Source organism: Bubalus kerabau, chromosome 5 (assembly GCF_029407905.1).
Source record: "Bubalus kerabau isolate K-KA32 ecotype Philippines breed swamp buffalo chromosome 5, PCC_UOA_SB_1v2, whole genome shotgun sequence".
NCBI classification, from domain to species: domain Eukaryota; kingdom Metazoa; phylum Chordata; class Mammalia; order Artiodactyla; family Bovidae; genus Bubalus; species Bubalus kerabau.
Window position 1 is genome coordinate 92586682 of NC_073628.1, and position 25272 is coordinate 92611953.

Genomic DNA, 25272 nt, shown 5'->3' on the forward strand with positions numbered 1-25272 from the left:
CCATGGAATTCTCCAGGCAAGAGTACTGGAGTGGGTAGCCATTCCCTTCTCCAGGGGATCTTCCCAACCCAGGGATTGAACCTGGGTCTTCTCCATTATAGGTGGAATCATTACTGTCTGAGCCACCAGGGAAGCTGGTAAATTAAATTTTATTTTCATTAGTTGGTATAGTTGGAGTTGCTGCTCATGCTAACTTCCTCCAAAAAGCAAGACAGCCTATTTGTTTAAAAAACAAAAAAGTGATTTTTTTTTTTTTATCAATTTGCCTTAGGCTTGATCACTTATGGCCAGCAATGTGGGAAGGAAAATTTAGCAACATAAGTACACGTTCATGAGTCCAAGGCTAAGTAATGTAATCTAACAGGCAAGAAATATTCTAGGAAAGAGATATTCCTCTAAAGAAAATAGTTTCCAGAAATACATTGTTGTCTCCACTAGTTGGAATCCTCTTCATTACTGTGGAAAGCAGTTTAACTCCTTAGAGTCCCACTGACTCAAACATCTTCATTCCAGGAAAGATATTTGTTCTTTGTTTACTTAAGTAATTCTCTCTAGGGAAAGTTATGTCACATCAAAGGGATGCACTGCCTCAAATGTTTGTCAAGACTGTACTTTCCAGAAAGGAGAAAAATACTTAAAACTTTTAGGTAACAGATTTTTTTTCAGATTCTATGTAGAAAGGATTCCAAAATATTTATCACTGGATACAAGTTACATACTGTACATAGTATTCTTTTAGCTTTATTATTTTTTCAAGGATGATAAGATCTAAATTTGGATATGACATCCATCCAAGTTTTCATTGTTCCCTTCAATGTTCTAGAGTTTACTAGTGCCAAAAATTGACAGAGAGATATGAGATAAGAGTGGGAACTTTACCAAGCATTTTTAGGTGAAATCTACTGAACTCATTATTATCCATGAGATAAAATATAAAAAGCAATATGGGTTATTGATCAAGAATTTTGGCTTTGCCTTCTGGAAGGGTAGGTGTATTTGCTGAGTTATGCTGAGTAGCTTGGCATGTACAATACTGGTTTATAATCCTTCCAATATCAAAATCAATTCCAGGCCACTGGGCAATGCTACTAGCCAAGGTTTTCACATGAACAATTCCCAAGTGTGCTATATGCAGAATGGCCAAGAAAATGTGGTGACTGCTTTTTGGAGGATCAGCAGGATTTCTCCATGAAAGGCCTTCTTTATGATCAAATAACTCATACTGATTAGCTTTGAGTTGTTGTTATTCAGTCATTAAGTCGTGTCTTTTCAGTTGTTGTTATTCAGTCATTAAGCCGTGCTCTGACTCTTTGTGACCCCACGAACTGTAGTCTGCCAGGCTCCTCTATCCATGGGATTTCCCAGGCAAGAATATTGGACTGGGTGGCCATTTCCTTCTCCAGGGGATCTTCCCAACCCAGGAATTGAACCTGTGTCTCCTGCTTGGCAGGCAGATTTTTTACCGCTGAGAACCAGTGAAGGGGTTAGCTTTGAGTAGCTTGAATTTATTTGACTGACTTCCTTCTCTAAACCTAACTGACTTCCTTCTCTATACCTAACTGAAGATATGGACCAATCTGGTAAAAAAAAAAAAAAAATTTATATTTGTGCCAAGACACATAATAATGATGAGAGGAAGGAAGCTGATATGTGCCCACTCCACAAAGTGGGCTCTTCTCAGTGTTTAACCTTTATATCAGTTAATTAAAACACTAAGAAATATTTCAGAGTTCCATACATAACAACTTAGAAAGGAGGCCAAAGCCAGGAGTTTGATTTTCTTACTCCTCACCATGATAGTCAAACACGTGTAAAAATTTTGCTACCATAGAAGATCCTTTTTTGAACCAAATGTAATTGGTGCTTCAGGATCATCTGGAATCTGGTGACCAAATACTATTTCAGTATTATTATCAATTTATTGCTGTTCAGTTGCTAAGTTGTGGCCAACTCTTTGTGACCCCATGGACTTCAGCATGCCAGGCTTCCCTGTGCTTCACCATCTCCTGAAGTTTGCTTAAATTCATGTCCATTGAGTCGTGATGCTATCTAACCATCTCATCCTCTGCCACCCCCTTCTCCTCTTGCCCTCAGTCTTTCCCAGCATCAGAGTCTTTTCTAATCAGTCAGGTCTTCACATCAGGTGGCCAACGTTTTGGAACTTCAGCTTCAGCATCAGTCTTCCCAATAAATATTCAGGTTTAATTTCTTTTGGGATTGACTGGTTTGATTTCCTTGCTGATGGAGGGACTCTCAAGAATTTCCCCCAGCACCACAATTTGAAGGTATCAGTTCTTTGGCACTCAGCTGTCTTTGGGCTTCCTTGGTTGCTCAGATGGTAATGAATCCACCTGCAATACAGGAGATCTGGCTTCGACCCCTGGGTCAGAAAGATCACCCAGAGACAGGAATGGTAACCCAAACCCACTCCAGAACTCTTGATTGCAGAATTTCATGGACAGAGGAGGCTGGTGGGCTTGAGTCCATGGGATGGCAGAGAGTCAGACATGACTGAGCAACTAACATACAAAACCAGCAAAGTAATGTTTTTGCTCTTTTATTTCTTTTTAAATTTATTTATTTTTAATTGAAGAATAATTGCTTTACAGAATTTTGCTGCTTTCTCTTAAACATCAACATGAATCAGCCATAGATATACGTATATCCCCTCCCTCTTGAACCTCCCTCCCATCTCCCTCCCCATCCCATCCCTCTAGGTTGCTGCAGAGCCTCCATTTGAGTTCCCTGAATCATACAGTAAATTCCCATTGGCTGGAGAGGGTGTGGAGAAAACGGAATGCTCTTACACTGTTGGTGGGAATGCAAATTGATACAGCCACTATCAAAGATGGTCTGGACACTCTTTAAAAAACTAGGAATAAAACCACAATATGACCCAGTAATCCCACTAATAGGCATACACCCTGAGGAAACCAAAATTGAAAAGGACACATGTACCCCAATGTTCACTGCAGCACTATTTACAATAGCTAGAACATGGAAGCAACCTAGATGACCATCGATAGATGAATGGATAAAGAAGCTGTGGTACATATACACAATGGAATACTCAGTTCAGTTCAGTTGCTCAGTCGTGTCTGACTCTTTGCGACCCCATGAATCTCAGCACGCCAGGCCTCCCTGTCCATCACCAACTCCCGGAGTTCACTCAGACTCACGTCCATCGAGTCGGTGATGCCATCCAGCCATCTCATCCTCTGTCGTCCCCTTCTCCTCCTGCCCCCAATCCCTCCCAGCATCAGAGTCTTTTCCAATGAGTCAACTCTTCACATGAGGTGGCCAAAGTACTGGAGTTTCAGCTTTAACATCATTCCTTCCAAAGAACACCCAGGGCTGATCTCCTTCAGAATGGACTGGTTGGATCTCCTTGCAGTCCAAGGGACTCTCAAGAGTCTTCTCCAACACCACAGTTCAAAAGCATCAATTCTTCGGCACTCAGCCTTCTTCACAGTCCAATTCTCATATCCATACATGACCACTGGAAAAACCATAGCCTTGACTAGACGGACCTTTGTTGGCAAAGTAATGTCTCTGCTTTTCAATATGCTATCTAGGTTGTCATAACTTTCCTTCCAAGGAGTAAGCATCTTTTAATTTCATGGCTGCAGTCACCATCTCCAGTGATTTTGGAGCCCCCAAAAATAAAGTCTGACACTGTTTCCACTGTTTCCTCATCTATTTCCCATGAAGTGATGGGACCGGATGCCATGATCTTCTTTTTCTGAAAAGCTTTAAGCCAAGTTTTTCACTCTCCTCTTTCACTTTCATCAAGAGGCTTTTTAGTTCCTCTTCACTTTCTGTCATAAGGGTGGTGTCATCTGCATATCTGAGGTTATTGATATTTCTTCTGGCAATCTTGATTCCAACTTGTGCTTCTTCCAGCCCAGTGTTTCTCTTGATGTACTTTGCATATGGAATATTACTCAGCCATAAAAAGGAATGCACCTGAGTCACTTCTAATGAGGTGGATGAACCTGGAGCCTATTATATGGAGTGAAATATGTCTTTGCTTTTTAATATGCTCTTAGGTTTATCATAGCTTGTCTTCCAAGGAGCAAGTGTTTTTTAATTTCATGGCTCCAGTTACTGTCAGAAGTGATTTTGGAGCCCAAGAAAATAAAATCTGTCACTACTTCAATTTTTTCCCCTTCTATTTCCATGAAGTGATGGGACTGGATGCCATGATTTTAGTTTTTTTGATGTGGAAATTTAAGCCAGCTTTTTCACTTTTTTCTTTCATCTTCATCAAGAGATTTTTTTATTCCTCTTCACTTTCTGCCCTTAAAGTTGTATCATCTGCATATCTGAGGTTGTTGATATTTCTGCTGAAAATCTTGATTTTAGCTTGTCCAGCATTTCACATAACCTGTATAGAAGTTAAGAAAGCAAGGTGACAATATACAGCCTTGTTGTACTCCTTTCCCAATTTTGAACCAGTCTGTTGTTTCATGTCCAGTTTTAACTGTTGCTTCTTGACCCACAGACAAGTTTCTCAGGAGACAGGTAAGGTGGTCTGGTACCCTCATTTCTTTAAGAATGTTCCACAGTTTGTTGTGATCCACACAGTCAAAGGCTTTCACATAGTCAATGAAGCAGAAGTAGATGTCTTTCTGGAACTCCTTGTTTTCTCTATTAGTAATATCACCACTTTTACTCTGTGTTTATTTTGATCAGGCACTGGACTAAGTGTACTACTTATTTCATTTATCTCTTTCAACAATATTTTGGGATAAATATGAATTTGTTTCTATTTTAAGTTGCTTGTCCCTGATTACATAACTTCTGTGTAGAAGGTGTTAAAATTCAACCTAGCCTGCCTTGAGGTCTCAAAATAGAGTGAGATTCAGTGACTATTTTATATCTAGAAAATATCTTCTGATATCTAGAAAATATCTTTGAGTACTGGTAAACTCAAAACTTTGGAAATTCTTTAAATGGTGGAAAATCAAGTGGCTTAACTATGTCTGCTTGCCTTTTATAATAGATATCCAGAAACAAATAGCCCAGGAAATTTTTATGTATTTCCTTTGTTTTTACTTAAAAAAATTTAATTACATGTAGATAATATTTAATGTCCACCAGAATGGCAAAACTTAATGTTTGATAACACTAATTGGTGAAGAAGATGTGGGGAAATGGGTACCTGGCACATAACTGCAGGAGTCTACTTTGGTACAACTACTTTTTAGAGCAGTGTCAACATTTAACTTAAACACGTCAGTACTCTGCAAGTCTACTACTTGAAGTCTATTCAAGTAGTAGAGCTTCAGGAGAGGTTCTCATACATGTTGTGCAAAGAGACGTGCACAAGGATGTTTGGTATAACTCAGTCTGTGAGATCAACAAAATGAAAACAACCTAATTGCTCCACATTAGAGAAATATGAGCTATGAAACTCACATACAGTATTAAATTTAAAAACTCAAGTCACAGTTTGATAGGGTTTTACATTTGTATAGAGTAATGTGTTCATGCAAAATTTTATACATGGGAAAACACGAAGATATCTTGTTAGGCATTCAAGGATGTATAGTTTACAGATAGAAATGTCTGTGACTTACATGCATCTTAAACTCAGAAATGATCTATGTCAAAGGTAAAATGATAATTACCTTTGGAGGAATATTTTCCCCCTAGGAAAACCACCATTGCAGTTGAGAGCCCAGTGCCACGGAATGGATCATCTGAGATAAGCCCAACTCTGTCTCTTATAAGCTGTGTGATTGGGACAGGGGCCCTAACTTTGCAGAACCTTAGTTTCCTTGTCTGTAAGTGAAGCAAAGAATACATAACTAATAATATATGTCAAGCACTTAGCATCAAGTAGAGATCTAATAAATACTCCTTCTCTTTACTTTCTCAAATAGGTTCATCCTTCAAGTTATTTCTTTAGGATATAGCACCACAGGTAGAATTATTAGGTCAATTAGTATGAACATTTTTATTGTCCTTGATGTATATTTCCAAATGGCTTTTCAAAGGAGTTCTGAGTTAAATGACATCATCTGCACATGAGATGACCAATTTCACCACACTCTTGCCAGCACAGGGAGTTTGGATTCAAATTTTCTGGTTAATTGTTTAAAAAGAAGAGTAGTCTATTTTAAGTTGAATCTCTTTGGCTAATAGTAGGAATAAATATTTTGCCATGTTTCCTGTTTTCTTTCATCACTTTTGTCTATTTAACTAAATTGGTGAATGTGAATTGGCACTTTTCCTTTAAATGGATGAATTAGTATTTTATTTTTTTCTTCTAATGCAGAGATCATGTCATATTTATTTTTGTACAGCTAACATTATAACTTGCCCAGAGTAAGTTTCTCTCAATACATTTTTTGTTTAGCTCAGTGGGTTTTTGTATATTCACAAAGTTGTTCAGTCACCAACAAAATCTCATTCTAGAACATTTTTAACACCCTAAGTAGATACCTCATGTACATTAACTGTGATTTCCCCACTTCTGCTCCCCTCCTACATTCCAATATCAGGCAACCACTAATTTACTTTCTGTCTATGGGTTTGCCTATTCTGAACATTTCTTATAAGTATATCCAAGCAATGTGGGGTCTTTGCTACTTGGCTTCTTTCATGTAGCACAATATTTTCAATTTTCATCAATATTGTACCATGTACCATTACTTCATTCATTTTTAATGCCAAATAATATTCCATTGTATGGGTATACCACCATTCTTCAGGGATGGGCATTGATATTCTTTCCATTTTTTGGCTATTATAAATCATTCAATATAAACATTCATGTACATATTTTTGTGTGTACATAGTTTTATTTCTCTAGGGTATATATCTAGTGAAATTGATGGGTCAAATAGTAACTATTTAGCATTTTGAGGAATATCCCAAAGTGGCTATACCACTCTATTTTCCTGTGAGCAAAGTATGAGGGTTCTAATATCTCCAGATCCTCACCAACAATTGTGATTACTGCTATTATAAATGATATTATCTTATTAATTTTATTTTCAGGTTGTTCATTGCTTGTGCATACAAATAAAATTTTCATATATTAATCTTTATTCTGCTGCATTGTTGAACTGATGTATTTGGGGAAAGTATTCAACCTTTTACTATGAAGTATGATGTTAAAGACTTCCCTGGTGGGTCAGACAGTAAAGCGTCTGCCTACAATGCGGTAGACCTGGGTTCAATCCCTGGGTCAGGAAGATCTCCTGGAGAAGGAAATGGCAACCCACTCCAGTATTCTTGCCTCAAAATCCCATGGATGGAGGAACCTGGTAGGCTACAGTCCATGGGGTTGCAAAGAGTTGGATATGACTGAGTGACTTCACTTTCACTTTTCCCTTTCATGTACTGGAGAAGGAAATGGCAACCCACTCCAGTGTTCTTGCCTGGAGAATCCCAGGGACGGGAGAGCCTGGTGGGCTGCTGTCTATGGGGTCGCACAGAGTTGGACACTACTGAAGCGAATTAGTAGCAGCAGCAGCAGCAGCAGCAACAACAGAAGCAGAAGATATTAGGAAGAGGTGGCAAGAATACACAGAAGAACTATACAAGAAAGCTTTTAATGACTTAGATAATGACAGGAGTGTGCTCACTCACCTAGACCCAGACATCCTAGAGTGTGAAGTCAAGTGGGCCTTAGGAAACATTTCTTTGAACAAAGCTAATGGAGGTGATGGAATTCCAGGTGAGCTATTTCAAATCCTAAAAGATGATGCTGTCCACATGCTGCACTCAATAAGTCAACAAATTTGGAAAACTCTGCAGTGGCCACAGGACTGGGAAAGGTCAATCATTCCAGTCCCAAAGAAGGGAAATGCCAAGAATGTTCAAACTGCTGTAAAATTGTGCTCATTTCACACGCTAGCAAGTGAAAGTCATTCAGTCTTGTCCGACTCTTTGTGACCCCAGGGACTATACAGCGTCCATGGAATTCTCCAGGCAAGCAAGGTCATACCCCAAATCCTTCAAGCTGGGCTTTGATAGTATGTGAACTAAGAGCTTCCAGACTTACAAGCCAGGTTTCAGAGGCAAAGGAACCAGAGATCAAATTGCCAGAATTCACTGGATCATGGAGAAAGCAAGGGATCCAGAAAAACATCTACTTCAGCTTCATTGACGACACTAAACCCTGTGAGTATGTGGATCACAACAAACTGTGGAGTATTCTTAAAGAGATAAGAGTACCAGACCACATAGCCTGCCCCCTGAGAAACCTGTATTCTGGTAAAGAAGTAATAGAACTGAACATGAAACAATGGATTGGTTCCAAATTTGGGAAAGGAGTATGTCAAGGCTGCATATTGTCATCCTGCTTATTTAACTTCTATGCATAGTACATCATACTAAATGCCAGGCTGGAGGAATTATAAGCTAGAATCAAGATTGCCAGGAGAAATACCAATAACCTCATATATACGGATGATACCACAATGCTGCTGCTGCTAAGTTGCTTCAGTCGTGTCCGACTCTGTGCGACCCCACAGATGGCAGCCCACCAGGCTCCCTCATCCCTGGGATTCTCCAGGCAAGAACACTGGAGTGGGTTGCCATTTCCTTCTCCAATGCATGAAAGTGAAAAGTGAAAGTGAAGTCGCTCAGTCGTGTCCAACTCTAGCGACCCCATGGACTACAGCCTACCAGGCTCCTCCATCCAAGGGATTTTCCAGGCAAAAGTACTGGAGTAGGGTGCCATTGCCTTCTTTGGATACCACCCTAATGGCAGAAAATGAAGAGGAACTAAATAGCCTCTTAATGAAGGTGAAAGAGGAGAGTGAAAGAGCTGGCTTGAATCTCAATATTAAAAAAAGAAAATGGCATCAGGTCCTATCACTGCATGGCAAATAGATGGGGAAAATGGAAGCAGTGACAGATTTTATTTTCTTGGACTCCAAAATCACTGTGGACAGTGATTTTAGCCATGAAATTAAAAGACACTTTCTCCTTGGAAGGAAAGCTATGACAAACCTAGACAGCACATTGAAAAGCAGAGATATCACTTTGCTGACAAAGGTCCATATAGTCAAATCTATTTGTTTTTTTTGTTTTTTTTTGTTTTTTCCAGTAGTCATGTATGGATGAGAGACTTGGACCACAAAGAAGGCTGAGCGCTGAAGAATTGATGCTTTCGAATTGTAGTGCCAGAGAAGACTCTTGCGAGTCCCTTGGACTGCAAGGAGATCAATCAATACTAAAGGAAATCAACCCTGAATATTCATTGGAAGGTCTGATGCTGAAGCTGAAGCTCCAGTACTTTGGCCACCTGATGCAAAGAGTCGACTCATTGGAAAAGACACTGATGCCAAGAAAGATTGAAGGCAAAGGATAAAAAGGTGGCAAAGGATAAGATGATTAGATAACATCACTGACTCAATGGACATGAATCTGAGCAAACTCTGGGAGAAAGTGGAGGACAGAGGAGCCTGGCATGCTACAGTCTATGAGGTCACAAATAGTAAGACGTAACTTAGCATCTGAACAACAACAAATACCACCACCATGATCTTGACTATGAGTTATTTGTAGATACCAAAATAATAAAAGAAAAAATAAATGTTAAATATTTGAGATCCATTTAGAAAACTTGAATTTCATTTTCCTATTTAAGTTCTCCTTATCAGCATTGAAATCATAGAACATAAGTTATTTCAAGCTGGGAAGGAACCTAAAGTTATCATTTAACTTTTGTAAAATATCCCTTTTTAAGAGGAAAAGTCATCACCAAATCTCTATTAGTAAAGCTATTATTAACACAACTTTTATAAAATGAAAGTGAGTAGATAATTCTTTGTTTAGCTGTTTTTGTCCTTCCCTAAAACATTCAAGGTGAAAATAAAAAAGGTTCTTGAACTATTTTCTACAGTTTATGGCCTAATGCCTTTATATTAATACTTGAAATGATCATTATTTTTTTAATCTATTTAAGGCAGAAAATGCTAATTGGTTCTTATTCAACTCATCATTTGAATTTGTGGCAATAAAATGGTTTTCAACAATAATTAAAATGCTTAAGCTTTATGTGCATGCCTGCTAAGTTACTTCAGTCGTGTCTGATACTTTGTGAACCTATGGTCTATATAGCCTGCCAGGCTCCTCTGTCTATGGGATTCTTAGGGCAAGAATACTGAAGTGGATTGCCATTTCCTACTACAAGGGATCTTCCCAACCCAGGAATCGAACCTGTATCTCTTATGTCTCCTGCATTGTCAGTCAGGTCCTTTACCCCGTTATTGCCATCTGGGAAGCCCAAAACTAAACTGAACACTTAAAAAGATTTAACGTGTGCATGTGTGCTAAGTCACTTCACTCGTGTCCAATTCTTTGTGACCCTTTGGACTGTAGTCTGCCAGGCTTCTCTGTCCATGGGATTCTTCAGGCAAGAATACTGGAGTGGGTTGCCATGCTCTTCTCCAGAGGATCTTCCCGGCCTAGGGATCAAACCTGCATCACTTATGTCTCCTGTGTAGGCAGGCAATTTCTTTACCACTAGGGCCACCAACAAGACTTTAAACTTTACATGTGGACTAATTTCTTTTTAATGAAAGTGTTTCTAATGAAAGTTAATTTTAGTCTCATTTTTCATAAATTGCACCCTAAGATGAAATACAAATTCTGCAATAAAAACAAGCTGCATTTGAAAGAAGGAAAAATTATCTAAATAAAATAACATTGATAGAAAGAACTAAAGAACTACTCTGCTGTTCACCTTGACACACCCTTGACAAAGCCTAAAGAAGACTGAGCCCAGTATCAAGGTCTCAAGCCTCAGATATTCAGACGTTAAAGTGAAAACTCAGGCATGAGGTCAGCAGGAGAATGGAGAATGAAATGATCAGTAGAGATAGCACGGACTAGGGCAGAAAGGGGTGGAATCTTGATTCTGTTGACTCACTGGCTTGGGCAAGGCACTTGATCCATCACCTGTACGATGGTGAGAGAATCACTTACATTTTAGGATTCCAGTTACCATTAAGTGACATAAATTAAAGATCTCAATATTATATTGAGCATATATTCAGTACTTTGTGAACAATAGCTGTTTTTATTCCCTCTGGAAAGGAAGCAGAGGAAATTTAAAAGATGAAAAAAGAGAAAAACAATGAAGATGAAGAGGGAATCAAACAGCAAAGAACAGGTAGGTGTTCAGGTGAAAGATCCAGGAAAATTTTTTTACTCAAGGGTGAATAATGCTGCAGACAGAGATTTGTCAGTGATCTGAAAACTTGGCCTGCACTGGAACTGAATCAAATCCCAGAGGCAGAGTTTTGAGTGAAATATAAAAGTATAGTTTTATTGCTTTGCCAGGCCAAGAGGGCCCCGGTGGGCTCGGGGCCCTCAAAACCTGTGTGTCCCAACCTAGGAGGATTTGGTGAGACATTAATTGACTTCTCTCGTGGCTCAGAGGTTAGAGCATTTGCCTGCAATGCGGGAGACCTGAGTTCGATCCCTGGGTCAGGAAGATCCCCTGGAGAAGGAAATGGCAACTCACTCCAGTATTCTTGCCTGGAGAATCCCATGGACTGAGGAGCCTGGTGGGCTACAGTCCACAGGGTTACAAAGAGTCAGACACAACTGATCGACTTCACTTTTATAACAATGGTTCAAGGGCAGGGTTGCTAATAAGATTAGGGTGTGTGCAGGATCTGCACTCCTGTAATCTGGCCTCGGGTTGTCTCCTAATCTTGATGACCTTCCTCCTTTCTTTAATCTGGCCTCAGTTGGTCTTCTCTGGAGTGAAGAATGCTAACATCTTCCACTTGTTGGGGTTTTCAGTTCTGTAATAGCTCAAAGATACTATGTGTGTCCCTTAAGGTAAAATCAGTCTCCTGCCCCAAGACTGCTCCTCCCTTGTCTCTGTATCCCCTCCCTGCCTTGATTAGCAGCCCTTTAGAACTCATGAAAGGTCATGGAATCTATTTCTTGCAAGAAATGGGGGACATGGAAAGGTTCTGTGCCCAGGAGCCCCACAGGGTGCTGCTTGGCTTCACCATGAACATTCTCCTTCATGGATCCCCACCGGTCTCCCATCCTACTTCAGATCTGAAACATACACTCTCAAGTGAGAAAACATTAGGAGATGTAAAGGATGAAAGTTGTGAATCAGCAAGCATGGAAAATATGAAGCAAGAGGAAGACAGAAGATATAAATCAAAAAGTGTAAAGAACTTGAAGGACAATGAAAGAATAAAGACAAAGTTAAATTCCTAGTAGTAATACAGACAAAGGACCACCAACTGCTTTTAATAATTTAAAAATAAAGCAGATCTTGGTCCTTTTAGTCTTGTAGTTTTGATCTTTAGGGGTTTTTTTGTTGTTGTTGCTAATTTTTAGGTTTATGAGTAGGCTGAATCATGACAAATGCCTAATTTAAAATTGATTTAGCTGCGAATCACCTCTTCTGTGAGAATCAGCTGCCAACTTAACTCTGAAACCAATAAAAAATACTTGGATTAATCCATTCAGCAATGGAAAAACATATCTCTTTCTTTCTGGGACCTTAGAGAGAAAAATTAATTAGCTTGTTTAAGGAGAGGGAGCCATATAAAGGGAGAGGCCTTATAAGGGAATGACCGGATTGGGGTCTCCACTGTCAAATGCACAGAGGGGATTCAAAGTAGCATTTGATTGAAAACATGGTTCAAGCTTTGGGCCAAGTAGGCTTTTTAGGGGTCACATGTCTTGGACACTATTCCACATCAAATATTTTATTTCCAGGACACAGTGACTAGAAAAGTTTCTCATTCCAACTAATGTTAAAAAATAAAGCATGATATACCCCTCCCCTAATCCTATCCTAGCAGCCCTCCTGGGAACCACTTACAAGACAAGACATCTTTGTGACAAGACACTATTTATTAACTCTCCTTTTGGCCACTTCACTTTTCTCACTTTGGTAAGACCCCTTACAAGAATGCAAATACCCTATTAAAAAAGAGCTTGAACCCATGCAGAGCAAGTATAAACAGCAAAGTTATTCTAACAAACTATGTAAACTGGTGTTCTCTTCAATCTGCTTTCTTTGTGCCTAACTGTTGGCAGGAAAGTAAAGCTTAGGGCCCGTGGCATAGGAAGAAAGTCGTGTAGGGAGTCCATGAGTTTTATGCTATCTGGGAGGGATTTCTGGACAGGGAAACATAAATTCCTGGCTCCAAGGACTTGAATCCCTGACTTCTTTGGGAAAGTGTCCTGTTTGTATTGGAGATGTCCCAGGTCAGGCTTTCATTACAGAAATTGAGAGATGTTGCCTTAGGGTTCAATGCCTTTCCCAGGCTTGTTAACAACCATTCACTCATTCCTTCATTCAGTAGGTATTTATAAAACACTCCTGACTCAGAGCTAGGAAAATGTGAGCTAAGGGCAGGCTGCATCCTAGGAGTTGTCCTAGGAAATGACAAGGTCGCTGACTCTGACCTTGTATGGGCACAGTTGTGTTACAGAGGTTAATAACACAGATATTCATTGAAGTCAGGAAGTTTTGAGTCCCTGTCCCACATCTTCCATTTCCTAATATGACCTTGGGTACATTACTAACTTGTCTGGGTTTCCAATGGGAACAATAGAAATTACCTTGTACGGTTATTATAAACTTGAAATAACATAATGCTTTCTCAAGCACATTACTGCCTAACACACTGTAACCATTATTGGTATTTGATAGTCTAACATCAAGGCATATCTCTTCTGTTCTTCAGATCCCTAAATTAAAATATAAACACTGCTAGCATTGCAGATGATTATTTCATCTCTAGTCAGTATCTCCAAAGATATTGGTGATGGAGCAGAACGCAAGGCACCTTGGCCCAAAGGTCTCAATCTTTGGGTGTCTGAAAATGGCTTATGTTCACTAAAACCTCTTTTGTTCTCACTGGATTGCCAAGTGCTTTGTGAATATGAACTGATCCCAAGAGAGACTAACGCCTATTGTCTCTGAGAGGAATCCTTTTTCTCCACCCACCCAATCCTGCCAAATTCAAAACCTCTCCAAGCTTGCTGAGCATTACTGAACCTCAGAGTTGAAAGCTTAGGAGGTCATCAATCTCAGGCCTGCTCCATTGCATGAGCCAAACCACAGAGCTAAGTAAGACACTTAGGTCAGCTGATAATATTTCCTCTGAAGGTCTCATATTTTTCTTTTTTTTTTCAGGGTTTCAGCTCCCCAGACTTTCATGAAATAGGCTGAGTGACTTTTGAAGGGCTACCTATGAAAAGTGAAAACACAAAGGCTCCATCTGGGGGCTCCCTGCTGTTGGAGACGGCTGAGCATCTCTGAACGGGCTCTGCATTGGTGGGTACATGTCAAGCATCCCATTGCTTTTACTATCTATGTAATAGTAAAAGATATGCATTTGCTTTGTGTGTCCTCTGGGGAAATACATTTCTGCATGTAAGTTCATGAAAAGTGGGAGCAGAAACTGCCACAAAAAGGTTCCAGAAGATAAGAAGAAAAGGCTCCACACTGTCTCCAAAGCTGAGATGTAGGAAGAGGTAAAGTATCTTTTCAAATAATAATAATAGTGATCATTAGGGGCTTCCCAGGTGGCTCAGTGGTAAAGAATCTGTCTGCCAATACAACAGATGCAGGAGATAATGGGTTTGATTCCTGGGTTGGGAAGATTCCTTGCACAAAATGGTAACCTGCTCCAGTATTCTTGCCTGGGAAATTCCATGGACAGAGGAGCCTGGTGGGCTGCAGTCCATGGGGTCCCAAAGAGTCAGACATGACTGAGCAACTGAGCACGCACACAGATGGGGATCATAAGCAGCTAGCCAACAAGTAAAGGGTTAAGCAGTGTTGTTCATTGTCACATGACGCTGGGAAAGAGCTGAGCAGGAACCTCGGGGATGGGGAGGAGGCACATCTTGCCTGCACATGTGGCCTCTACCACAAACACTTCAAAGTGCCTCCTCAGACCGACATAACATTCTGACGCCGACTGTAAATGCCCTTGACACGCAGAGTGGAAAATATCAAACGCTCCACCAGTCCCCAAAATGCAGTGTCTCTGCACTGGGAAAGGCCTTAATGAGCCTGCCGTGAAGGGGGAGGTTGGGGGGCAAGACTCGGAGCCAGGGAGAGGGGAGGGGGTGTAACGGGTGGTTCTGATTTAAGGCTTGTACTGATACACGCCGGCGTGTGCAACTCAGCTCACACCGCTGTGAATCTAAATGCCCCAGGACCTTGCAGAGCAGCCCCAAACATCAATTCCAGGCCTTGCTGAGTCAAGACCCTACTGAGACTATTTCCCCTTGCACATTCCAGAGCATATGACTCTTAAGTGGAAGAATTTCCCAGCCCACAGAGCTGTGATTTTTCTGCCAAAGAATCTCTGTGCCCTGTTTTCTCCCACACAGTTCCCCTCCATTCTCATGGAGGACACCTTATCACGCCATCCTCTCTTTGGTAAATTTTCATGATCGAGAGGGTCAGCAACCTGAAAGGTCTCTTTCATCCTACCAGACGCACCTGCCCCAGGGATCTGTTGTTGTGTGCTCCTGGTAAACCTGCTACAAAATAACTCAGTAGAATAGTCCAGACAATGTAGAGGAAGAGAGTGTGTCCCTCCTTAATATCCCATCTTCTCAAAGATCCATCACTGGCCCCTTGTGCTGAGTTGGTTCATACCCTCATTCTTTAATTCATTTATTATTTTTAACACTGGAGTACATACAATTTACAAAACATCCTACCCTTTGAGCTATCACTGTAAAATAGGGGAAAGGGATGTACCAAAAACCAGCACATACAAACAAGTGTGTCTTGCTCACACTTTCAGTCATATCCCACTCTTTGCAACACCATGGATTGCAGGCTCCTCTGTCTGTGGGATTTTCCAGGCAAGAATACTGAAATGGGTTGCCATTTTCTCCTCCAGGGTATTCCCAACCCAGGGATTGAACTCGTGTCTCCTACATTGGTATGGGGGATTCTTTACCACTGAGCAACCTCGGAAGCGCCACGTTGTATAGCGCTTTAATGAGGTCTGTTAAAAAGTACCCAAGTACACAGGAGAGAAAGCGAGGATGCCATCTCCAGGCATATGGACTTTTTCTGAGCACATTGTATTTAAGCTGCACCTTGACAAATGCATGGGCTTTTATCAAGCCAAAGAAATAGCCAGTGCAAAGACTTAGGAGCGAGCAAATCCTGGTGAATTGGAGGAAGAAGTTCAGTGTGGTTGGAGGTTATAGGGGCAAGGATGGTAGATGAGGCTGGGAAGGCATAACATTAAAGGCTCACGTGCCAGGCTGATGCAATCATCACAAAGTCTGAAGGATTTTATGTCGAGCACTGATCACAGCTGTTGTCATAGAAGGGCAATCCCAGTGGAATGAAAGATGAACTGGAAAAGGGAAGGGCTGGAGTCTTCCCTGTGTGGGACACACTCTGTTCATCCAAGATCATTTGATCTTAAGATGTTAGGATCATTTTCTCATCAGAAATGATGTTTAATTTCTATTTCTTCCCACATTTGCTATAATCGCTTGGTACTTCTGCCCCAGATCCTGAGAAGCTTAGCAGTGAAAATCAGGGTTCGCAAGGCATTTTTCTCCTGCCGTTGGCCCCTGCATTCATCTCTCTAATCATGAGTTGTAGAAGCAAGAACTTTGGGAAGGCATCAAAACCACCGGGACATTATAGAACTACACCCCAGAGGAAACATGGAGGATGAGGCTTAGCTCCCGGGAGAGAACAATCACATTCTTATATAAACATGGGGCAAATGCGAAATTTTAGCCAGAAAAAAAGAGACTCACTTGAAATACATTCTGTTACTAAGCTTATATCAAACAGGCCCAAAGGGACCCATCAGAAGTTTTCTTGCAAATTACATTTACATGGTTTTAGATGGTATTTGGGTGGTTAAAATTCTTCTAGTATAATAGCATGGGAACAGAAGATAAGTGAATAATAAAAAGGGTAACTGAATCTCCTGTGTTAAGTCCTAAAGTTTTTACAGGTATAATCTTCGGGGAATAAGGAGGAATTAACCCATGAACAGGAAGGTTTCTGGAAAGATAGAGGCCATGCTCAGTGATTTCTCCCACTTTAATTGTCACTGCTGGAGACAAGACCCCAGAATGCACAAACTGATTTCCCTGATGAAAACATCAGATTTTATGTATTTTGAAAATAATTGGTGGGAACTTCTGTAAAAGTAATTATGTCTTGTTTCTCCCCTCACAGAAATACTGTAGATGACCAATGTCATTGCTTTGTTTGGAATATTGGCTTTGATTAAAAAGTCTTTAGTTAAGATTCAGTGATTTTTTATTGGAGACTTGTATAGCCTGGCCTTGATGCACTGACCATAATGAATATGCACTTTTGATCTATCTCACTGTAGTATTATTTATACACTGCTCTGCAAGTTATAGAACATGAGGTAGTATGCTGTGACTTTTATACGCATCATGTTATTTTAATCAGTCTTACAACAGCACTATAAGTCCTATTATTGGCCCTATTTTATACGTGTGGACACTGAAAGCTCAGAGGGATAAAGTTAACTTGGAGTTCCCAAGAAGCGGAAATGAGATTCTAATCCCGATCTGACTCACTACACTATATGGCACGCTGATTTTTCTAAAAAACAATAAAATCTGTTACCTGAGTATGGGGGCAGGGAAAGGGCCTGGATTAGGTTTAGCTTAATCAAGTGGCCTGGGTGAGTGAAGGAAAGACTCAGAGAAGTACCAAAATAATCATCTCCCTTCTCTTTGCTGTGGGCTCCACTTTTGACCCTCTTGGGGGCTAGAGGAAATAGGGCACTGTTATCCCTGGGCCTAGAGTTGAGTCTCAATGACTCTGCAGAGCCAAACGAAATCACCAACTCAGCAGGCTCGAGGTCTGAAAGCAATTATGCTGGGCCTGAAAATAAGTGAGCTGCAGGTAAAACAGAATTTAATAATGTGTATTTAATTTCTACGTCCATCATTTGCTTTTCCAAAATACCTAATATAAATATATTGTGCATTTTAGGAGTGGGGATGTTTTACCAGGAATTTATTCCTTATAGAAGTTACTCCTAAGTTAGTCCCACAGGCGGGCTGTCCTTGAACACCTTTTTAATTTTTTTCTCAGCTCTTACTTTAAATAATCCAGGTGGGCACACAGAGCTCCCGAAGGGCCAGCTTGCTCTCTGTCACTGAGGCTGAGGAGGAGCCTCCGCTGCTGGCCCACTCTCTCACCTGCTGTCCCTGACTTGAGCAGAGGAAGACTGAAATTGTAAACTTGGTTTTGATGAGCCTCACATGACACTAGACTTGAAAGGAACCCAAGCAAATGCCCTGCTTCCTCTAGGACATTAGCTAAGAGCTTTCAAAGTCCCTGAGAAATAACACGCCCTTTGCAAGAAAAGAGTGAGTTGACAATTGGTCTTGTTCTCCATATTGTTCTAACAGAGATTCTGAGTCCAGCAGGTCTCTTGAAATGGTAAGACCTTGGTGTTTTAGGTTGGAACAGAAAATTGTGACATAAGAGGACCTGTTGAACTGGAGGTCCCCAAGACATCTCACCTCCTCCACCACCCCCACAAATATATTCCTTTTCCCATATGTTCTTTATTAGTGAACGGTCCCACCATACAACCAGACACCCATGTAGGAATCCCAGATTCTTCTTCCTACCTTATCTCCCATTAAGTCTTGTTCTCCTCCTGATAATCTCTTTTCCCTACCTTCTCTTCACCACTGACAACTGCCCAAATCCTCTTCATTAATCTCACAACTCCCTGCTCATCCTCCATGGTGCTTCCAGAGTATGCTCATAATGAAGGAAGAATACTAATTATAAGATCTGTATAATTAACATTTTAGTAGGGGCTTACTAGGTGCCAGGCACTGTGCTAATAGTGCCCCTATCCTGGTATTTGCTTTCATAACATCACGTCCCTCTCTCACATTTTTAATGATTCCCAGGTACAACAGGATGGAATGGCAACATTTTTGTATAGTGTCATGATCAGGCTTGCTACTTACCACATTTCCTCTCCTGCCATTGTTACCCTTTCTCAATCTCGCATCATAATACACCCCTCACAGCCCCCTCCATGTTCTCCTCCTGTCTTCTTTCTTTTTTAGTTCATTGTAACTTAAAGGGTTTATTACCAAATAAAAAGGAGCACTAAACAATAAAGTAGTTGTTGATCTTGCTTTCAGATATGCTGCAAGGACCTGTACACACTTCTAACTTCTTGTATGTCATAAACTGGATCACTGTCTTAGATGAGATAGTTTTGCTGCAAGGCTTCCTTTCCCCCTCCCTAAACATGAGAGCACCTTGGAGAACAGTTAGGTAAGTAATGTGCTATATGCTAACTGGCAGCATAACTTTATTGTCACATGTTCTCAGTGCCTTCAACAGACCACAGACTCTACATTTAAACAAGCTATGTCAAAAAATGCTTCAGGCCAATCATTCCAAAACTCAAATCATTATATTTATCAACCATCACTGACATCAAACTGGCCAACCCTAAAACCTCCATATAAACGATAGCGTGGTCCCTCATGTGACACATTTTGCAGCTAGGTTCTCTTAAGAGTGAGGATCTTTGCATGCTTGTTCCATACTTGCTTCCTAGTTTCTAGAACAGAGCCTGGTGTATTTTAGGCACTTAAATAGTTGTGGCCAAAGTACTGGAACAAGCATGCCAAGATCCTTGCTCTCCAGAGAACCTAGCTGCAAAATGTGTCACATGAGGGAGGAATTGGGGGCAGGAGGAGAAGGGGACAACAGAGGATGAGATGGCTGGATAGCATCACCAACTCAATGGACGTGAGTTTGGGTGAACTCCGGGAGTTGGTGTTGGACAGGAAGGCCTGGCGTGCTGCAATTCATGGGATTGCAAAGAGTTGGACATGACTGAGCGACTGAACTGAACTGAACTGAAATAGTTGTGGAAACATTTTGTTGATACAAAGAGACAATTTTATGACTACAGTTATACATTTGGACATGTACATTTAATTGTTTCCCCATGCTATATTTTTAATTTTGTATGATGAGAAGAGTATAAACATTTCTGAAAAGCTATTTACTAGTATTTATCAAGAGCCCTAAAAGAATTCATACTTTTGTGGCAGAGACTGCAAGTTGACTATCCAATTTTCATTTTCCTCTTTACTAACAGCTATCCTTTGTTACTGAGATAAAAATGGGTCTAGCTAAATTTCTACATTTCCCAGCCCTCTTGAAACTAAATGTGGCCATGTGACTACATTTTTATGACTAATGATATGTGAATTAAAATTTTTTGTGAAGGATTTCCAGTAAATATCCTTGGAATTGAGGCAGAACACTGATGAAATTGCTTTTGTTTCCATAGCCTTCCTGAAGCCTAAAAGTTAGATTAGATAGCTGGAACTTCTGCAGCCATCTTGGACTCATTCAATCAAAAAAGATTTATTACCTGTATTGGAAGCTTACAAAATCTCAAAGAGAGCTTGTGGGTACTAGCCAAGGACAGTGTATCCAGGAGAATATATTTTGAGGACATGTCTCTCTGCCATTGCATTACTGCTCAGCAGTTGGCACCTTTGGCAGTAAAAGGTAGCTCTCCCCAGAGAACTCTTGTCTCTGCCCTGCACACCCCCTCCACACACACTCATCGTGTTTTCCTGAAGGTCCCTCTTTCTCTACATGCCCACCACCTTCCTTTGCTCACTTCTGCCTCTGAGGCTTAAAGTGGTGTATCTGCTTGATGGAACTCAAACCACCTAGAAAGCCATGGCTATAAGGAAGTCTGGAAAATATCTTCGTATTTTCCACTTTTCCAGCTTCTGAAGTAAAGGAAGATACATAAGAAGGAGACTTGAGTGGGTGGTGAGAGAACCAGTATCAAGTATTTTTCACTCTGTCAATTCAGTTTTCCCTGTCGTTCTTTATCTCAGAGCCTTCATTGTTTAGAATTAGTGGGGACAAACAGGAGTGGGAATATATACTGGAGCTTGTTCTACACATGTGATGTCAAGGTAGAAAAATTTGCAGGGCTTAGGAAATAGAGGAAATAGAATGATCATTAGCATTTAGAGGACCTTAAAAATAACAGCCAATACAGGCTAGCTCTAGCGACTTCAGTAACTGAGTAAGCCTCCTATTGCTACCCCATCCTCTTCAGTCTTCTCTCTACGCAATAATCAAAGTGAATCAATGAAACTTAAGGTGCATCAGGATGCTCTTTGGTTCAAAACTCTCCAATGACATCCCTTCTCACTCCCTTCAGTCAGAGAAGAGCCACACCCCACTCCGCCACTCTGCCCCTTCCTCCCTCCAATGCGCTGGGTATACTCTACCTTTGCCTTTGCTCTGCTGGTCTCTTTGCCTGGGTACCTAAGGGACTTCTTCCCAAATGTCCTCTTCTCAGTAAGTCCTTCGCTGGCTATCCGACCCCAAATTTCATCCCTGCCCCCTGCTTCCCCCAACTTCCTATCTATCTTCCTTTTTGTTTTCTCCTTAGTATTTGTTTCCAATGGACCAAATTTATCTTGTTTAGACCATCCCTCCCCATACACTCAAATGTAAGCTCAATAGAGGTAGAGATTGTCATTCCTCCTTTTCATTGCCATCTCCATGGAAACTGGATCATCTAAAAAGCAAGAAAGTTCCAGAAAAACATGTATTTCTGCTTTACTGACTATGCCAAAGCTTTTGACTGTGTGAACCACCACAAGCTGTAGACAATTCTGAAAGACATGGGACTACCAGACCACCTGACCTGCCTCTTGAGAAACCTATATGCAGGTCAGGAAGCAACAGTTAGAACTGGACTTGGAACAAGAGACTGGTTCCAAATAGGAAAAGGAGTATGTCAAGGCTGTATATTGTCACCCTGCTTATTTAACTTATATGTAGAGTACATCATGAGAAACGCTGGGCTGGAGGAAGCACAAGCTGGAATCAGGATTGTCAGGAGAAATATCAATAACCTCAAATATGCATATGAGACCACCCTTCTGGCAGAAAGTGAAGAAGAATTAAAGAGCCTTTTGATGAATGTGAAAGAGGAGAGTGAAAAAGTTGGTTTAAAGCTCAACATTCAGAAAACAAAGATCATGGCATCTGGTCCCATCACTTCATGGCAAGTAGATGGAGAAACGGTGGAAACAGTGACAGACTTTATTTTCTTGTGCTCCAAAATCACTGAAGATGAGGACTTCAGCCATGAAATTAAAAGGTGCTTGCTCCTTGGAAGAAAAGCTATGACCAACCTAGACAGCATATTAAAAAGCAGAGACATTACTTTGTCAACCAAGGTCCATCTAATCAAAGCTATGGTTTTTCCAGTAGTCATGCATGCATGTAAGAGTTGGACAATAAAGAAAGCTGAGTGCCAAAGAATTGATGCTTTTGAACTGCGGTGTTGGAGAAGACTCTTGAGAGTCCCTTGGACTGCAAGGAGATCCAACCAGTCCATCCTAAAGGAGATCAATTCTGAATGTTCATTGGAAGGACTGATGCTGAAGCTGAAACTCCAAAACTTTGGCCACCTAATGGCAAGAGCTGACTCATTGGAAAAGACCCTGATGCTGGGAAAGATTGAAGGCAGGAGGAGAAGGGGACGACAAAGGATGAGAAGACATAGGCGATGGAAGGCATCACTAACTCAATGGAGATGAGTTTGAGTAAACTCTGGGAGTTGGTGATGGACCCGGAGGCCTGGTGTACTGCAGTCCATGGGGTCACAGAGTTGGACATGACTGAGCAACTGAACTGAACTGTCATCCCCCCTTTTCACTGCATCTCCATGGAAACTAGCCCAGTGTCTGGTGTGTGATAAGTGCTTCATGAATATTTATTGAATCAATGAATAAATGAACAAGCTGGTTAAGTGAAAAAGCTTTTGAATGGATGGAAAAATAAAAAAACTTTTCCCATAGAGGGATAAAATGTAAAGGAGATTTCTAAAGATGCATAAAAGGAATTTCCTAAAGCCCCTTTCCTTCAGGGGTATTCCTGGGGGCAAGACTATCAATGTGCTCTTCCAGGCACCTTCTAGAGAACCCTTGAGGCTGACAGAACTGTGTGCCAAGTCGTTTCAGTTGTGTCCAACTCTTTGGTACCCTATGGACTACAGCCTGTCAGGCTGCTGTCCATGGGATTCTCCAGGCACAAATACTGGAGTGGGTTGCCATGCCCTACTCCTGGAGATCTTCCCAACCCAGGGCCTGAACCTAGATTTCTTATATCTTTTGCATTTGCAGGTGGGTTTTTTACCACTAGAGAGCTGTGATGGAGAAGAAACATTAGCCTGGGGGCCAGAAGAGCAAGACCTAGTAGCCCTGCCTCTGCCTTTAGTTAGATGAGTTAAGGGAAGCCCTTTCTTTTCTTTATTTTTAAATTTTATCATTATCATTTTGGCTGTGCTCAGTCTTTGTTGCTGCACACAGGCTTTCTCTAGTCATGGCAAGCGGGGCTAGTCTCTAGTTGAGGTGCATGGACTTCTCATTGCATTGGCTTCTCCTGTTGCACTATGCAGGTTCTAGGGTGTGAAGGCGTCAACGGTGTGGCCCATGGGCTCAGTAGTTACAACTCATGGGCGTTAGAGTGCACGCTCAGTGGCTGTTGCGCACAGGCTTTGTTGCTCCATGGCATGTGGGATCTTCCCAGACCAGGGATCGAAGCTGTGTCACCTGAACTGGCAGGTGTATTCTTAACCACTGGATCACCAGGGAAGTTCCTAGGGAAGCCCTTTCTGCACACAAGGGCCCTGATTGTACTGGTAGAGAAACTTAGGCTGTTAAGGACTCTGGTTTTCTTCCCTGGTGGGTTGCACTGAAAGAGTAATTCATTGATAAGTGATTTAAAACCTGTCAGTGTATCTCCAAGGACTCAGGCTACATTTTTAAGCCTATGAGTTTCCTCCTGAAATGCTTGTGGCAGCAGAAATTTCTCCACTCCACCCCATGGAGCAGGGCCATATCCATGATGCCATGGTCTCTGCAAGCTCATGTTAACACTCAGAGCTCATGAGGATGTCTGTGGTCTGCCTCTTTAGGACACTGTGTTCGATCGGCTGTAGCAATCTTGTGGTCCAATTTTTATTTCTGCTCTAAATACACAAGCTTTCTCTGCACATTTCACGTGAGTATCTTGAAGGAATCCAGGGACATTTTTCTTTAACCTGCCTGAAATTTGTTTTGGCAGAAGTTCTGAAGGCCAAAGTCTTGAGAGGTTTGGGTTTTGTTAAATTATAGACATAATTTCAGTGAGGTTAAATAGCTCAGGCAAAAATTGGAGTGCCTTCCCATCATTTCTGCCCTTGAAACTCTATCCATCCAACAAGGCCTGATTTTAGTGATGTCTCTTCCATGGAGCTTTCCCAGGTCATCAGGGCTGGAAGGGCATTCTTATCTCCCCAAGGCTATGTGCTGGGATGTAAAAGGAAGCTGGGCAGATAGGGGTTAGAATCCCAGATCTTGCTAGTGGGTAACCTTGACCGAGTTTCCCAACTTCTCTAAACCTCAGACTTCTCAACTATAAGTAATAGTGAAAATAGTAGTATCTAACATTTTGGGGGGCTTCCCTGGTAGACCAGTGTTAAAAGAATTTGCCTGCCAATGCAGGAGATGTGGACTTGATCCTTGGGCTAGGAAGATCCCTTGGAGAAGGGAATGGCAACCCACTCCAGTATTCTTGCCTGGGAAATCCCACGGACAGAGGAACCTGTCAGGTTACAGTCCATGGGGTCACAAAAGAGTTGGACACAACTCAGAGATGGAACAACATTTGTTGAGTGCTTACTGTCAAGCACCATGTTAGACAGTTTACATCTACTGTTTTACTCAATCCTCTTGGAACAAGGCATTTTACTGTGCCTTCTTTATATATGAGGAAACCAAAGGTAACAATGAAATGATCATTCATAGCTCACTGAGCGATGAAGATTGAATTTAAAAAAAATGTGGATCAAGGTATCATTGAACACTTATAAACATGAGGTTCTTCTCCATTGTACTCATTAAACTAGCTTGAGTGTGTCATTTTCTCACAATATTTACTATGTGTTGCCTTATATTATGATGTACATAGAAGTAGTGAGATGTACATAGAGCCTGGGCTCCCACTGTTAGATGTGTTCCTTAATCTTTAGGAACCTCAGACTCCTCAACTGTAAAATGGGAGTAGTACTATTGGGATGATTCATTCAACAGCTATATAATCTAAAATGATGCCTGGCACATAATAGCTGTTACTATTATCATTTATCATGCATATTAAAAAGTCTTTAATCTTTTTAGTTTGGAATTTCCTGAGAAACAAAACAAGTC

At 41.1% G+C, this 25272-nt stretch overlaps 1 long non-coding RNA gene across 1 annotated transcript in view; it reads left to right on the plus strand.

Moving 5' to 3' along the window:
• Window positions 1–11001: 11001 nt before the first annotated feature.
• LOC129653981 (uncharacterized) overlaps window positions 11002–25272 on the plus strand; it is a 29162-nt gene continuing 14891 nt past the window's right edge. The window contains exons 1-2 of the long non-coding RNA XR_008715334.1: window positions 11002–11137; window positions 14147–14287. This is a non-coding gene — a long non-coding RNA (uncharacterized LOC129653981). The remainder of the gene's footprint in view (window positions 11138–14146; window positions 14288–25272) is intronic.